The sequence below is a fragment of the Manis pentadactyla genome, chromosome 15 (assembly GCF_030020395.1).
Source record: "Manis pentadactyla isolate mManPen7 chromosome 15, mManPen7.hap1, whole genome shotgun sequence".
In the NCBI taxonomy this organism is placed as follows: Eukaryota; Metazoa; Chordata; class Mammalia; order Pholidota; family Manidae; genus Manis; species Manis pentadactyla.
In genome coordinates, this window is record NC_080033.1 from 4,945,422 (window position 1) to 4,963,942 (window position 18,521).

The following is an 18,521-nucleotide window of genomic DNA, read 5'->3' on the forward strand; positions in this document are numbered from 1 at the left end:
AAGAATCCCTCTTCTTTACTCCCACTATCACTGATATGAATATTCTTTGTCTCTCCCCATGCATTTGCCTTTACATTCATACATATTATGTGAATTACATGTGAAATATACAAGCATGTAATTTAAGCAAGTACATAAATATTTTATGCATATGTATATTAGTTGCCTGGGGCTAGAATAACAAAATATCACAAATGGGATAATTTAACAACAGAAATCTATTGTTTTACAATTCTGCATGTTTAAAATCCTAGAAGTGTTGGTATAGTTGTTTCCTTCTGAGGGCTAGGAGGGAGAATCTGTTTTGCACCTCTTGCCTAGCCTTGATGACTTGCTGGCAATCTTTGGCTGTAGAAGCATCATACCAATCCCTGGTTCTCCAATTTCTCCTTTTTGTAAGTACAACAGTTATTTTGTATTAGAGCCCACTATAGCAACCTCATTTTAACCTGAGTACATCAGTAAAGACCCTTTACTAAGGACTAAATATTTGTGTCCCTCCAAAATTCATATGTTAAAGCTTTAATCCTCAATGTGAATGTATTAGGATCTTTGAGAGTAATTAGGTCTGAAAGGTGGAGACTTCATGATCGGATTTGTGCCCTTATTAAGAAGAAACATGAGAGTGTGCTTCCTATCTTTCTACCATGTGAAGACACAGAGAGAAAGTGGCTGTCTACAATCTAGTAAGTGAACCCTCACCAGACACCAGATCAACAAGAACTGTGAGACTCCCTAGTGTCCAAAATTATGAGAAATAAATGTTTCCTGTTTAGGATACCTGATCTATAGTTTATTATGGAAGCCTGAACTGTCTAAGACAGCCTATCTCCAAATAAGGTCCCATTTTGAGGGACTAAGGGTTTGGAATTCAACTTTTAGGTATTGGGAAAAACACATTTCAAACAATAATAGCTGTGAAAAAAATTTTGATCCTTTCAGATTTAACATTCTTAGATCAAAGAAGATAACTGGATATAAAGGCCAATTGAATGTATAGAGTGAAGATTTCTAAATAACCTACATTTCAATCTAGAGCAAGTAAATACTGAAGATGAAAATTGTGTTGATTTTACTAGGTATTTTATGATTGATAAGCCAAACAGAAATTTGGTAGGCATATTTTGATTTGCATGAGTTCTATAAGAGCATTTTTAATATCAATAATTGTTCCATTAGACTATATTATGAAATAAGTGAATACTGTTGTTTTCATTAATAATAGTTTTTCATAATGATTGTAATAGTTACTTTTATTTATTTATTTATTAAGGAATTTGTTTAAATTATTATATTAAATATTTTCATTAATAATAGGTATTAGAATATATTTGGAAAAGATGACAATATACACGATAAATGGCTTTTACTTTCTTTTGATTTTTATACTGTATCAATTAGTTACTAAAGCATTTTAGAGACAATTTTAATTTTCTCAGGTTAATCCAAATATGAAACAGCCATGTAATTAATTTATCTCCTGAAAAGATGAATCTTCAATATATAATAGGGCAGAGAATCAAGAATAATAATCAGACCAGGTCACCTTAATATAAACCTACTTGAATTTTGAACACATTTTTGCATTCAATCTTGTTTCTTCTGACCGTATGTATATATATATTATATATATAATATTAAATATACAGTATACATATATATATATTATTAGATTCTAGTCATGGTAAGTGTAGTTCCCCTATTACCATACCAAGATATTAAAATATTATTGGTTATATTCTATATGTTGTACTTCCATTCCTATAACTAACTTAATTTACAATTTGCAATTGGTACTTATTTATCCTCCTCACCTATTTCATCCATCCCCCTACCCTCCGCCATATGATAATCAACAGTCTGTTGTCCCTCTTTATGAGTCTATTTCTTTCTCTGTTCTTTTTTTGTTTGTTTTGTTTTGTTTTTTAGATTCCACATATAAGAGAAATCATATGGTATTTGTCTTTCTCTTCCTGGCTCATTTGACTTAGCGTAACACCCCTAGTTCTATGTTGCTGCAAATGGCAAGATTTAATTCTTTTCCATGACCAAGTAACATGCCATTGTATATATGTAACACTTCTTTATTAATTTATCAATCCATAGGCATTTGGGTTGCTTCTGTATCTTTGCTATTGTAAATAATGCTGCAATGGACAGAGGGTGAATGAATATTTTTGAAATGGTGATTTTTTTTACTTTGGGTAAATTCCCATAAGTGGAATTGGTGGGTTGTACAGTATTTCTATTTTTACTTTTTTGAGCAACTTACATACTGCTTTCCATAGTGGCTGCACCAGTTATATACCCACCAACAGAGTAGAAAGGTTATCTTTTCTCCATATCCTCTCCAACACTTGTCATTTCTTGTCTTTTACTTAGTAGCCATTCTGACTGGTGTGAGATGATACCTTATTGTGGGTTTGCATTTCCCTGATGATCAGTGATGTGAAGCATCTTTTCATGCTCCTGTTGGCTACTGTATGTCTTCATTGGAAAAATGTCTATTGAGGTCCTCTATCCATTTTTAATTGGACGATTTGTTTTTTTGTTATTGAGTTATATGAGTTCATTATGTATTTTGTATATTAGCCCCTTATTGAATATATCATTGGCAAATATGTATCAATGGCCTTTTTGTTTAGCTGGGGGTTTCCTTTATTGTGCAGAAGCTTTTTAGTTTGATGTAGTCCCACATACTTATTTTGGATTTTGATTCGCTTGCCCGAGAAGATGTATCCATAAATAATTTCTTATGTTGATGTTCATGATATTCTTGCCTGTTTTCTTCTAAGAGTTTTATGCTTTCATGTCTTATATTTAGGTCTTTATTCCATTTTGAGTTTACTTTGGTGTATGGTGTAAGATAGTGATAGTTTCATTCTCTTACATGTAGCTGTCCAGTTTTCCCAACACCATTTATTGAAGAGACTGTCTTTCCCCGTTGTATATTCATGGATGCTTTGTCATACATTAATTAACCATATTTGCCTGGATTTTTTGTTTCTGGTCTCTCTATTCTATACATCAATGGGTCTATTCTTGTGCCAGTACCATGCTGTTTTAATCACTGTAGCTTTATAGAGAGAACGATACTCCCAATATTGTTCTCTTTCAAGATTGCTTTGAATATTCAGGGTCTTTTTTTATTCTGAACAAATTTTAAGATTATTTGATCTAGCTCATTGAAAAATGCCATTGGTGTTTTGATGGGATTGTACTGAGTCTGTAAGTTGCTTTGGGCAGGAGGACCATTTTGACACTATTAATTCTTCCTATCCATGAGCATGGGATAGATTTCCATTTATTTGTGCCTTTAATTTCATTTCTCAGTGTCTTATGGTTTTCAGAGTTTTCAAGTCTTTCACCTTGGTTAGGTTTATTCATAAGCATTTTATTATTTTTTGATAAAATTGTAAATGGAATTGTTTTCTTGACTTCTTGTCCTGTTAGTTCATTGTTAGATATAGGAATGCAACAGATTTCTGTATGTTTATTTTATGTATTATGACTTCGCTGAATCCAGTTATTAGTTCTCATAGCTCTCTGGTGTAGTCTTTGGGGTTTTCTATATATAGTGCCAAATCATCTGCACATAGTTACAGTTTTATTTCTTCCCTAACAATTTGGATGCATTTTATTTTATTTTTTATTTTTGGTCTGACTTCCATGGCTAGAATGTCTAGTACTATTTTGAAAAATGGATGAGATGTGGATCCTTGTCTTGTTCTGATCTTAGAGAAAAAACTTTCCTCTTTTCACAATTGAGTATGATGGCTGTGAGTTTGTCATATACGGCCTTTATTATGATGAGGTATGTTCCCTTTATACCCACTTTGTAGAGTTTTTTTTTTATCATAAATGGATATGGCATTTTTTCAAATGCTTTTCAGTATCTATTGAGATGCTCATATGGTTTTTATCCTTCTTTTTATTAATATGATACATCACACTGATTGGTTTGTGGACATTGTACTATCCTTGCATCTCTGCAATAAATCCTGGTTGGTCAAGATGAATGATAATTTTGATGTATTTTTGAATTCAGTTTGCTAATATTTTGTTGAGGATTTTCATGTCTATGTTCATGAGGGATATTGGTCAGTAGTTTTCTTTTTGTACTGTCTGTCTGGTTCTGGTATTAGAGCAACACTGGTCTCATAGACTGAGTTTGGAAGTACTCCCACCTCTTCTATTTTTTGGAATACTTTAAGAAGGGTAACTATAAGCTCACCTTTGAATGTTTAGTACAAGTCACCCATGAAGCTATATGGTCCTGGGATTATTTGCTTGGAGTTGTTTGATTACCAGTTCAATATTGTTACTAGAAATTGGTCTGTTCAAATTTTCTATTTCTTCCTGGGTCAGTCTTGGAAGACTGTACGTTTCTAGGAACTTATCCATTTTTCTAGGTTGTCAAATTTGTAGACATATAATTTTTTGCTTTTGCTTCATCCCATACATTTTTAACTGTTGTGTTTTTGTTTAATTTGTCTCCATGTATTGTTTTATTTTCTCTTCGATCTGTTCACTGATCGATTATTTAGAAACATGTTGTTTAGCCTCGTGTTCATGTTTTTTTTCCAGTATTTTTCTAGTAATCAATTTCTAGTTTCATACCATTATGATCTGAGAAGATACTTGATTTCAACTATCTTAAATTTTTTGAGACTTGTTTTATATCCTAATATGCAATCTGTTTTGAAGAACATTCCATGTGCACTTAAGAAAAATGTGTATTCTTTAGCTTTGGGTAGAATAACCTGTAAATATATTTTCAGTCCATTTGTTCTAATGTGTCATTCAACGCCTGTTTCCTTTTCAAATTTTCTGTCTGGCTGATCTATTGATATAAATGGGGTGTAATTACCCTTACTATTATTGTATTGCTTTCCATTTCTCCCTTTAGTTCTGTTAGTGTTTGGTTTATATATTTAGGTGTTCCGATGTTTGGTGCATAGATGCTTGTGATTGTTATATCTTCCTGTTGGACTGATTCCTTTATCATTATGTAATGTCCTTGTCTCTTGTTACTTTCTTTGTTTTAAAGTCTATTTTGTTGTATGTATTATAACACCAGATTTTCATCTCTATTTTCAAGGTATATATTTTCCCATCCTTTCAGTTTCAGTCTGTGTGTGTCTTTAGGTCTGAAATGAGATACAGGAAGCAAAGAGATGGGTCTTGGTTTTTTAATCCATTCAGTTTTCTGGTATTTTGATTGGACATTTAGGCCATTGGCATTAATGTAATTATTGATATGCATGTACTTACCATTATTTTGTTAAATGTTTCCTGGTTGCTTTTGTTCTTCTCTGATCCTTTCTTCCTCTCACTCTTTTCTCTTGCTTTCTGACTTTCTTTAATGTTATGATTGGCTTCCTTTCTTTTTATTTTTTTGTGTATCTATAATAAGTTTGGTTTGTGGTTACCATGGGGTTCTTAAAGGACATCCTATAAATACAACAATCTATAACAAACTGACGGTCACTTACATTTGAACACATTTTAACACCACTACATTTCTTATTCTTCCTCCTTCATGTTTTCTATATATATATATATATCTTTACTCCTTTTTTATTAAATGATTCTCTTAATTTTTAGATGTAATTGCTTTTGTTACTTTTTGTCTTTTTGATTTTATATTAGCTTTTAAATAACTGTTCTATACCTCTGCTGTATGTTTGCTTCACCAATGGAAATTTTTCCTGCTCTTAAATTTCTTGCTTCTACTTTGGGTCTTTTTTTTCCTCTTAATGAAGTCCCTTTAACATTTCTTGTAAGGCAGGTTTAGAGGTGGTGAACTCTTTCAACTTATGTTTATCTGTGAAGCTCTCTTTCCTGAATTCTGAAGGATAACATTGCTAGATAGAGTATTCTGGGTTGGAAGGTTTTTTAGTTCAGAACTTTGGTAATATCATGCCATTCTCTTCAGGCTTGTAGAGTTTCTACCAAAAAATCAGCTTGTTAAACTTACGGGGTTTCCCTTATATGTAACTTATTGCATTTTCTTGTTTTTTTGCTGCTTTTGACTCTCTCTTTGTCTGTGAGCTTTGGCATTTTAATTAAAAATGTGTCTTTGTGTGGACCTCCTTGGTTTCATCTTATTTAGAGCTTCTGTGATTCTTGGACCTGGAAGACTGTTTCCTTCCCGAGTTGGGGGAAATGTTCAGCTATTATCTCTTTAAGTAAATTTTCTACTTCTTTCTCTGTCTCTTCCTCTTCTGGGTTTCCTACAGTGTGGATGTTAAGACATTTGATGTCCCAAGTTCTCTTATGTTATTCTTATTTCTTTTAATTCTTTCTTCCTTTTGCTGTTCAGCCTGAGTGCTTTCCATTACTTCCAAGTCAGTAATCCATTCTTCTGCATCCTTTAGTCTGATGTTCATTCCCCCCAATTTTTTATATTTCATCTATTTGATTATTCACTTCTGATTGGTTCCTTTTTACAATTTCTATTTCTTTGCTGAGGTCTGCCTTGAGTTCTGCTATTGTTTATTTACATCCAGTGAGTATCACTGCATTCAACTCTTTACCAGGTAGTCTGGTTAACTGTTTCATTTAGCTCCTTTTCTAGAGCCTTTTCTTGTTCTGTTCTTTGCAGCATTTTCCTCTAATTTCATATGATTCTCTGTGCTTGGTTCTATGAATTCACTGAAAGGGCTCAGTCTCCAAGTCTTGAAGTATTGGTCTTCTGGGGAAGAGTGCCCTGTGTATATTTTGTGTGCCTGTGGTTTTGGCAAGCTGGAGGTGGACAAGTGTAAGGCAGTCTTTTCATGGTGCTGGGGCTCTGAGGGTGTGGTCCCTGGGGGCAAGGCCTTGAAGGTCCATTGGAGGAGATCATGGGTGGTCACCTGTGGGTTCTGTGCTGGCATAGAAAGGGTGATGGGGCAGCAGTGGGTTGGGGATACACTCCAGGTAACTCCCAAATTGGCACCAGTTGAGGCCTTAGTGTCTCCTCATTTGCATGCCCAAGAACATGCTGGTTTGCTGGTTTCCACAGGACCACTCCAGAAAACTCCCATGACAGGTGCCCACTGCTTCTTGCTGACAGCATGGAATCAAGCTCTGCGCACTTTTCCCCTCAGTCCCTTCATGGCTGCTCAAGGGAATTCCCATGTTAGCGCCCTACCTCCTGTTGGTGGCTAGGATCAGGCCTGTGTTTGTTGCATGTTCCCATGAGGCCTCTGCACACTCTGGGTTTCCAGGGGGAATTTCTTCATCAGCACCTGTGGTCCCACTGGGACCAGGATCAGATATCATGCACACGCATAAACCCCCAGCCCCTGTACTCTCTGGGCTGCCCTGGAGAATTCCCACATTGGTACCTGTCAAGTCCCACTGGTGGCCAAGTGTCAGTCCCACATGTGTGTCCCCCCAAAGTGCTCTGGGCAGTTTTCTTGGTAGTACCAGCCCACAAATTTGTGCACCCTCCCTGTGAGCCAGGGAACTTTCCAGTGGTTGGGTAACAGTGAGCAGTAGGGCATGACTGCTGGATCTCCTACAGGGTACCTGGATATGGGTGGGGATGAGGGGGCTGACCAGACCAAGTCTGAGATTGGTGTGTGTACCTAGCTCCTGCTCTGGGCCACACTAAGATGTACAGAAGGAGCACAAACAATTGCACTGGCTGGCTCCTCTGATCCCAGATTGCCTCAAACTGTTTCCTTACTAACTGGTAGGTATTTGATTTTGAAACTTAAGTTATTCCACTATGGTCTAGTTGTACTTTAAATGGCAAGGTTTTATTACTGCCCCTCAGGGCAGGGAGTCCATGCCTGGCTCTTTCAGGGACACCCCTCCCCCTTCCCTCTGCCAGTCACTGTGCTGGGGGTGGGTGGGTTACCCTCCTTTACCATGTCTGTTTCTCTCCTGCTGTTTTGGGTTTGTTTGTTTGTTTTTAATTTTTCTCTTCCTTGTTGTATGGAAAGTGTTCACTTCAGTTTCTGTTATTCAGGGTGAAATGCCCTGTGAATAAGTGTAGATTGGGAAAGAGTATAGTTGGGATAAGGTAGATTTAGGCTCTCTCTACTCCACATTCTTCCCAGAATACTCCATGATAAATTGCTAATGACATTTTTCAAGTTTTAAATAGAGTCTGAGTAAAAGTAATTTTGGATGATGTGATTTTGAACTAAACACTTTATTTCAGAATAAAAACAAATATTATTTGGGTGATTCATTAAAAATGATGTCATACTCATTTATAAAGTATTAATTTTGTTGCTGTTTTCTCTTAGAATATTTAGTAATTTATCCATTGACAGAATTTGGAGCAGTTTACTTTTTCTCTTGTTCTAGTATGAAATGACTTTTAAAAAAGGGAGGAAATGACTACAACTATGCTTTTCCCTTTAATTTCAGTAAGTGTTCTGGCCAACATCATATCCAACAGAGGACTCTACAGCATAGCATGCTTTCTATCCTAGAATAGTTTCTTGTCCTAATATTCTAAATTTCCTAATTTTGTTCACATGGTTTCCTCCATCATGTAAAGTCAAATTGAGAAAGAGAAGACTGATTGATCTGAAATCTATTTATTTGCTCAAAGGCTGTGTGCAGTGTGCCCAGAATTCCATACAGTACTTTAGAAGTTTCTGATCTATCCTGGGGTACGGCATATCTCATCACTTGTTTATAAAGCAGTGTTAGAAAGAACAGCCTGACCTCAATTCAGAAATCAGCAGAGTGTCTGGAAACAAAGAATGTGTAGATGCAGAATACACAGACCCAGACATTACAAATACTAGAAACAAACACGCATTGTGAGCACTGTGGTCTATTAGTGAGAGCTGTTGATTTCTACCACATTTATTTAAGCAAACACAATGCTCTATTTGGGGCTTTTCACCACAGAACTGTGAGCTTATTTGCTCAAGAACAGATAACATTATACCATACCTAGCAGTCAGCCCCTGAATGAATGAATGACCTGTGGCACCTTGGAAATAGGAAGAAACTCACTTTGTTATTACTGGTGGCTCCATCTTTAGTACAACAAATGCATTTTCTACATTGCTATAAAGAAACAGGAAAGTTTCTTCAATGCATGACTCTTCTTGTGGTAATACTAGATTTCAGAAAGATTTTATAAATTTAAGTGAAAAAAATTTTCAGGGAAAGAATTTATGGTTAGTACTATGTTCTCTGGAATATAAATTACATATGTGGAAGTGGGAGAGTTGAAGAAGTGGGAAGGAAATGGGATTATAGGTTATATGACAAATGTCAAACTTTAGAGTGTCAAAAAAAAATGCTGTAACTAAGCTGTCACTGATATATCCAGGTCTATATTGCTTTTCTTCAGCTACAACATGCACTCCTCTATAAAACTAGACCACTTAATTATTGGAAGCTGATCTATAACTCTGCGATATAGTCCCAGAATATGTAAATCATGACACTCTACATTAAGTCAGTCAATACTTGTAAATTTTGCTTCAAAATTATAACTCTTAAATTTTGAGGTTAATGGCATTTTTGAGTAATCAACCATCGTTGTGATTAAATATTTTTAAATACTTTTGCTATATAAAATTTTAGAACCATAAAGGGGCTTAAAAGATGACTAAACAAGTCCATTATCTTACAGATAAATAAATTTGGGCCAAGAAAAATTAAGTGAGTTGTCTAAGATCACACAACTTTTAAGTGATGGAAACAAAATTAAAAGTCATATCTGACAGGCCCACCTTATTTTTACATTCTATTTCACTGATTATCATATAGATAGGCTATAGATAACTTTTAAAAATAAAGCATAATGTACTTATGGAAGGTTATCATACCCAATGATATACCATATGGCATCTAAATTAAAAGTTTGGCAATATTACTTAGAAGCATCTGTTTGCGGGAACTGATAGAAATCTCATATACATGTCGGAACACCTCTTTTCATAGGGATAGTCCTGAAAAAGATGAAAAGTTCTCCCAATATTAGAACTTTGAACAATACATCTCAAAGTTTACCCTACATAGATGAGAGGATAAGTAGAGGTAGGATTTAAAATAATTGATGACCTGTGTGTAGGAAAAGTTGAATAATTTACATTATGTAATAAAAAATGAAAATGCAGGACCCCTTGCATAGTACCTTGTTATTAAAAGTACAAAAATATAAAGCTCTTTCCTCAAAGATCTTATTATTAAATGTAATTCTAAACATAATAGGGTTACTACTGCTACAGGAGAAATATTAACTTACAAATTGCAAAAAAAATAATGGTGTTATAGTTTTATATAGTACCTTAAGTAATAACTTCTTACTATAGCATCTTGATTGATCATAGGATTTTTGTCTCACTTTTCTGAAAATTCATTTGCTAGATCCTCAAAATTTATATTTGGAGCAATTTTATTTACAATTGATGTGAGTGACAGCAATGTTCACCACTCTAGATAAATGCAAGGTTGCAAATAATTTTGATAATTTTTAATTTGGGGAAGGATCTTTCTTCTGATAAACTGTTTCTGGAACTAAGAATATTTATAAGCTGTGATAATATTAGGATAAATTTCTAATAAATTATTTCAAAAAATAAAATTTGGTACATCTGGACCTGATACTGTTTGCAGAACATTTTTTCAAAAAAGATTTAACTCTTCATACCAATCACTTTCTTGCAGTCTGAATTTAATTTAAATGTGAATTTATATAAAGGTATTTTATTCTTTCCTCTGACATTTCTTGTCACTTGTGGAGGTCATGTAAGAAACAAAGCAACTCCATGATTCATATGGAATTCCAAATGTCTGTCTATGCATTCTAGTGCTGTATCTTGAATTTCAAGGAAATAATTAAAAATTGTCTTCCGATATTTAAAGTTCATTCCTGAAATGAATGAAACTGGAGATCCTAAACTTTTTGAAGTGTTCTAATAACGGCCAATATTCTTTATTGCAATGTCGATATGCACACTTTTATTTTCTGGCAATTTACTGACATAATTTACTGCTTGACTGCAGGCAGATTCTGGCACAATGCTCAGACTAGAGGGTTAATACGACTGCAGATGCCTCGAGGGCAGGCTCTGCAGGTAGAAGAACAAGTCGGCCTCCCATCTCAGGCCTTGACATCCATGCAGAGCCCCACCTCTCTCCCATAGCCACTGCTGCTGGCACTTTCTCTGCGGCTTAGCCAATGCCAGCTCCAATCTGGTCTCAGGTCCTGTCTTGGAAAGTCCCGTAGGGCCCTGAGCTGCCCCAAGGCACATGTTTATGTACCACACCAACTGCTATGCATTCATGCTTCCCACCATGCCGATGGTACTGATAGGTGCTGGACCACAACCATGTGAGGGTTTTGCCATCCACTGTGCTTCCTCCGCTCGCATGCATGCTTTGATGTTCTGTCAGATTTTACTTAAAAAACTCAATTTCACAGAATTTCAAGATGATGAAAGTGAAGCATTAAACAAAGGCTGGGACTCTGCCTAGTATGGGGTTTGTGCAACTGGACAGATCACATGCCAATGAAGCTGCTCTGGTAGAGGTAACAGACTAGATAGGCCGTGTTTTAGAAGTAGCAAGATTGAAATATTAGATAATGATTAAATTTTGGGAAAGACTATTTTATCACATTTAATGCTCACCAGAAAGCCTTCCCAGGAGAAGAGCTTTTTTAAACAAAATACTGATTAAATTATGCAAGGTGATCAACTATATTTTTATTATCCAATCTGAATCTTCCTAATGGCACAAAAGTAAAGTAACCATGGGAACAGGGATGAGAGGGTTTAACAAAATTAAGAACTTGACCTTATTCTTATTTTTTACCTGTAATGAACCCCAGTTTTCCAGGAAGAAATCCCATGCTTAGGTTATGATGGTCAGTGGGCCATCCCTTTTGTTATAGGATTTAGGCAAGCCTGCCATAGGCCAACCAGTAGGATGGACACTGCTCACAGCTGGTTTCACATACTGAGACTGATGATGCCACACACACATACTAAGTGTATGAAAATGTTTATTACTTATAGTAATTTTCTGTACTACAGCAAGAAATTGTTGTACACAGTAGTATTCAGACCTTTGAAAGCTGACATGTTCTCATGTCAAACTAATATTATAAAAGGCAGTGAGCCTTTTCAGTGGTTAAGTATTTTTTCAAGGTCACACAACTAATAAGTGGTGAAAACAGGATCTGAACCCAGAAGGCCTGACTTAAGAACTGCAATCATATGTATACTCCTCAATACTGGCTCCTGGTACTACTTGGTCTCCTTTTAAACTTATGACCACACCTGTTTGTGTTTATACAGAGGATCAAAGCCTAATTTGGCTACCCAGAAAATGAACTAAGATATGATATGAAGAAGAACTTCCAACATCAGCACTCTCGGGAAGACTCATACCAGAAGATGATCATCAAAAAACCCCAACAAAGATCCACGCACTGCTACAGCTGTAGATGCACTCATCCCACCAGTTCCTGGACTTGCCATGGGAATGAGGAAGGAGATATCTAAGCTGGCCTGTGCATACAGTAAAACAACAAATTTGACTGGAACTATACTGTTGGAACTCAACGAAGAATTAGGAGAAGTGCAAGTTGTAGCACTCCAAAATCTTACAACTACAGACTATCTACTGTTAAAAGAACATATGGGATGTGAACAGTTCCCAGGAATGGGTTGTTTTAATTTGTCTGATTTCTCTCAGACTGTTCAAGTACAGTTGGACAATATCCATCATATCATAGATAAATTTTCACAAATGCCTAAGGTGCCTAACTGGTTTTCTTGGTTTCACTGGAGATGGCTGGTAACTATAGATCTGCTTTGGTTATGTAACTGTATTCCTATTATGTTAATGTGTGTGCACAATTTAATTAGTAGTTTAAAACCTATACATGCTTAAGTTACTCTACAAGAAGATATGTCAAAGAAATAACCAATTTTCCCATGTTTTCTTCCGCCTGCTACTTCTATAGCTTTTCTTCTTCCTTCCTAATTACAACCCTTAAATAGAATTCGTGCCTCATACCGAATTTACCGAGTATCATAATTCTTCCAAGTGGTAAAGATACCTCAAGACAAATACTGGGCATAGAAGCCACAGGGCATAAATCTGCAAAGAAGTAAAAAGCCAATCTTTTCAAACAATATTGCCTCTCTCTCACTTACCAACTTTACATTTCCCTGTATGGCCCCAGAAGATGACTGGTTAGCCAGAGACGGGTAAGATTCCTCAAGGGAGGAACAACCTAAGACAGGCATAGTCGCAGGGGAGCCATCAGGTGAGAAATTGGGGATCAACAGAGGTGAGGCTTAGAACCTCACCCCTCGTTTTGAGAGAAATCTTCTGCACCTGTGGATGTTTTATTGCCCTTGTCTAGCTTGGATTAACACTTAGTCTACAGGCACACACCTGATCATCTACATTTGCTCTCTTACAACACTAAACTATGTTTTCTACCTTTATCTTGCATCTACCTACCACTTCAGCATTTTATTAAAAATAATAATAATAATAATAAAGGGAGAAACGTGGGATCCACATATAAATCAAGTATAAAAATCAAACGAATATTCATATTTGACCTGATTGTTTATAGTTCATAATGCGTGATCAAAACCGAAAGTTTCTGTGATGACTGCCCTTGCACTGTTCACCATGTAAGAACTTATTCACTATGTAAGAATTTGTTCTCCATGTAAGAACTTGTTCGTTATGCTTCAGAAGATTGGAAACTGACGAGAATTAGGCTTGGGGTGGATTAATGATTGTGCATTGAGTCCCCTATACAGAATTTCATTGTTGTTAACCATTTGATCAATAAATATGAGAGATGCCCTCTCAAAAAAAATAAAAACTTATGACCACACACCTCAGATAAGTACTCATCACTGCCAAAAATTAATAAATAAACCTTAGATACCTTAGAAAATCATTGTTCCACTCTCCCAGTGACTATTTCTCCACAGTCCTTCCCTCTTTACTGAGGTGATGCTCTCAGCTTATATGTCACTGAGAAAAGAGACACAGTCAGGTGAGACCAACTTCATTTTCCTCCTCTAATATGGATGTAAGAATTCTCTAACATGATCTAAGAATTCTCCCTTTTCTAGTCTAAGAATAAACCTTCCAGTTCTGTTGTGGAGTACATGGTCATTTTTTAAGGACTTTGATTAACAAGCAGCCCCTTTCCCTATGACATGATCATTCTCCATTTATATTAGATCATTCTTTGAGGATAGAAATGTACCTTAACATTTTTAAAAGCTATTCTTGAAATAAGACTTTTCGTGTACCCTCAATTCCATTCCATTTCATTATATCCCTATTCCATTCCACTAAAGTAGCTCTTATTAAGATTACAAATGATCATCCTAAATTTGATGGTGAACTTTCGGTCATCCTCTTACTTGATTTCTTACAAACATTTTAATCTGAATGACCTCTCCTTCTTTATTAAAATACGCTAGTCTTCAGATAAGTGTCCTTACAGTGGTCTTCACAGAAGCAGCACAAGCATCCCCTATGGCGCCTGAAGCAGCAGGACTGACACAGCCCCAAGCTTGGTTCATAAACCGAGACTAAGTATACGAACCAAACGTACTAAAAGGGTATGAAAAGGTTTATTACTCACATCAAAAAGCTTTCTGGGGAGAGCAGAATGATTCCCAAGCAGGTCCAAAAACAGACCGTGAGAACAGGGGAAGGAGACTGGCTAGGCTTTTTATTGCCACTGGGGGTGGTCCAGGTAAAGCTCCTTTCACACTGGCAGATGTTTTTCAGCATTTGAACCTCTCACCAAAAGCAAAAGTGAAAGAGGCTGAGATCTCTTAGCAGGTTACCTGGATGTGGGCAAAGGAGGGAGGATTGGGCTTAAAAGCTGTGACTAGTCGAATAGCAAAAAATGTAGTCAGATCCCTTAGTACACCTGACAACATAAAAAATAAGCAAACCATTGGGCCCATCTCAGATCTCCTGAATCAGAAACTCAGATGGTAGGCACAGCAATCTCTTAACAATCTTCAGGGGATTTTGATACACCCTCAATTATGAAAACTAGGTACCATATTCCAACAAAACAAGGTTTATCTGTGTTTTCCCCCATCTCATGAGACACATTTTCTGTCTCCTTCACTAGTCTTTCTTCTCTCTGGTCTCTAATTTAAAAATCCATCGAAGTCATGACTCTCAAATGTTTAACCGCACTCTGATTCTCTCCAATGTGTTCTAATCTTATTTTTACAAATGCCTTTTCAACATCTCTTCTTGGATTTCTAAGGGGCATGTCAAATTAACCATGGCTAAAACAGGAAATCTGTTTACCCCTACTACCTTAGATATTCTCCAGACAAATCTACTCCAGAGAGAATATTTCCTCTCTCAGAAGATTACTGTCTTCTCAGTTGCTCAGGTTCTAATTGTTGGTTACTATGTAAAACCCAATATAAACTAAATTTTCTCGGTTCTTCTTTTAAAATTTCTAATATAACTTATTTTCATCACATTCTCCTCCAAATGTAATTCAGAATGCAATCATTTTTCATCTGGATCAGATCACTAATCTCATAATTTGCTTGTACTACTTCTAACCTTAATCCCATTGAGTGCATTCTCCAGGCAGCAGCCAAAGTGATTATTTAAAACAGAAATTAGATCATAATACACCCATGAATTTAAAAATATCCAAGGGCTTTTTAACAAAAGTAAAACAACTCTTTATTGTAATATTCAAAGACTTATATGATCTTTCACCTGCGTACCTCTCATCTCCTCCATTTCTCAAATCTCCTTAATTATGCACTTACTTTATCAGTAAGTAATTGATAGTCTTTCCAGCTCTCTAAGAAAATTAAAATCAAGGGTTTTTTGAATCTTATTCAGCTCTACAGCTCTAATTTATCCTAATATGAATAAACATAAATTTACCTGACACATATTAGGTAGTCAGTAAATATTGAAATACTAAATGTGTTCTAGTAGGACAATTGTAGGTGGAACATTTTAGGAAATGTATGCATAGGAGTGTTGTCATGTGTTCACTGAATCAAGAAAGAGAAAGTAATGAAGATGTCAGTCAAGGCTTGTCCTGTTCATGCCCACACTCTTGAATCAGGGGCACTGCCTAACCATGGTCCTTGTAAGTGGCTGGTCATGTTACATGTCACCACTGGTTGGATCAGTATGGCAGATATCTAATCCAAACAGCTCAATCCTAGGCAAACCAGAAGACAAAAATATAGCTAGACATGAAAGAGATTAACTCAATAGAAATGAGCAATTTGTTCAATTACATACTGTTTTCTGGACATTTAAATTTAAGGTAGAAGAGAAGGTCAGCAATTGCTTACCATGTCAGAAAAAAGAAGGCATGGTAACAAGGGTGTCACATTATGTGTTAATCATGAAATTGAAAATTCACAGATTATTGCTCCTGAGATCTCTAATGCTTACTTGAATCAAGAACCACCATTCAATTCTCCCAAGCAGGCCAGGCCTAAGCTAGTTGCAGTTTTGGAATTGTCAGGAGAAGTAATAACTAAACTGAATATTGACAAGTGACTTGGCACATGACAAACTGGATGTGGTGTGAGGTATGTAGTGCACGTGATAGAAGGTGGGAAATAAATATATTTTATTCAAAAAGAACTGCATGTACAAAATATGGAAGTGTATTTTCACTAAACAAGGCAACTATGGGTTCACTAATATGATTTCACTGTTTGGAATAAAATGAGTGAAAGCAGATTTGAGAAAAATTGCCTAACTATATTTCTGTACAGATGAGGCACATAACAGAGAAGAGGATAAAAATGAAAGGGCCTTTTAGAAGGTTTCTAAGCAGGCAATCAGATAGTAGCTAAATGAAAAAATGATGAGAAAAAAGTCTGATGTCAAAGTAGTATAAACTAAATGAACTGGGCTTTAACTAAAAGTCAAGTAAAAGTGAAAGGGAGCATATAATAAAGTTGACAGTCTTCCCCTGTGGGAAATCATTTGTAAAAAAGAGAAACTTTGCCTCTTAATATTTTGTCTTTTATTATTTTTCAGTAATAAAAATGAGTCTGATATTAACACTTTGAGAGGATCCGATCTGGTCAAGCATTCAAATGTTTGTTTTTGTATGTTGTACAAATCTGATCTTGCAGAACTACCCTGCAAAGCTTCTTGGAAACGGAAGAATATTCTCATTAGGCATAGGTGCTTCTTCCTTCAGCTATGTTGGTAGACTAGCCAAGTCTCTTTTACTCTTGAACAGCCTCAAAGGAACCCACTTGTTATTCTGACAGTAACATACATCATAAAGATGTACACAAAAGGAAAATAAATGAAGGTGGTTGACATTCACCAATATTTTCTTAAGAATTTCAGCTCAAGAGTTATTTAATAAAGATTCTTAAGATTCACAAAATTCTTGAGAATTTCAGCTCAAGGGTTATTTCACAGAGTTAGTAAACTCAGCTTGAACAATTTCACCACCCAAAATAGTGTACTAATTTCTAGCTGTCATGTGCCTGCAGTTATAGAGTTCCCCACAAACTGCAGCCTGGCCCCATGTGCTTTCAAGTACCCATAGATTTTGAATCTGATTCAAACTCATCTGTAGGTCTGTGGTTTTAAGAAATAGAGAAATAAATTCAAGAATGCTCATCACTATGTGGCTTATAACAGGAATAAAAGTGCTACTTTTCTCAGTAATTTAAAGCAGATTAAGTAAATTTAGAGGAAAAAATAACCTATCATTTTAGAAAATATTTCAAATAAAAAATTAAGTTATCAGATTTGTGTTTTTATATCAACACCCATATACAAACAGGCAGGCATACCAGAATATATACTTAACACAATTTAATTTAGTCTTTATTTATGCAGTTAGAAAATATTTACTGAGTGCTTCTTTGTGCCAGGGCCTGTGCCATATGCCAGTGACACATTAAAGAGATTTGATTCCTCACTCTGAGATCTTTATATAATGCTCTCATAGATGGAACACTCAGTTTAATTCTGATAAAAATCTTAAAAAGACAAAAATTAGGTTTCCTTTGCTCCAAGAAAGTTGAAATTTACCTATAACAAATAATTGTGTAGATAAAACATATGGAAAAAATGATTAAATAGTAATAATAATATGTGCTACCCTGAAATAATATCTAAATGAGTGTTACTGCTAGAATTACTCTCCAACATCTGAGAAAAGGAAAAGTTCACTATAAATTTGTACGTAAAGGAAAGGCTTATGGAAGAATTACTTCCTACCAAAACGGGGTTGAGCTCATATTTTATAAGGGAAAAAGAAAAGACTAAAAAAGAGCATTCCAGATGCAAAGGAGACGATCAACCATATAGGTCAAAGCTGTCTTCAAGAGCACCACATTTCAAGATGCTGGGATAGACAACTGTATCCAAAAAAACTAATTTTCTTTTGAGGATATTTAGTGTAAAATGCAATTATTATCAAATTAAGGAATAAGGACTTATCAGTGTTCGTGAATAAAAAGACATAGGGCAGTGGAACAAGCTAACAGTCTTTTTTCAAAGGATAGTGCACCCTTGTTCTTTTC

At 35.6% G+C, this 18,521-nt stretch overlaps 1 protein-coding gene and 1 long non-coding RNA gene across 2 annotated transcripts in view; one reads left to right on the top strand and one right to left on the bottom strand.

Moving 5' to 3' along the window:
* Positions 1–18,521, top strand: part of LOC130680903 (zinc finger protein 541-like) — a 507,420-nt gene that overhangs the window by 423,452 nt on the left and 65,447 nt on the right. The gene's annotated exons all lie outside the window — the stretch shown is intronic.
* Positions 1–18,521, bottom strand: part of LOC130680917 (uncharacterized) — a 477,927-nt gene that overhangs the window by 396,054 nt on the left and 63,352 nt on the right. The window lies entirely within an intron of this gene.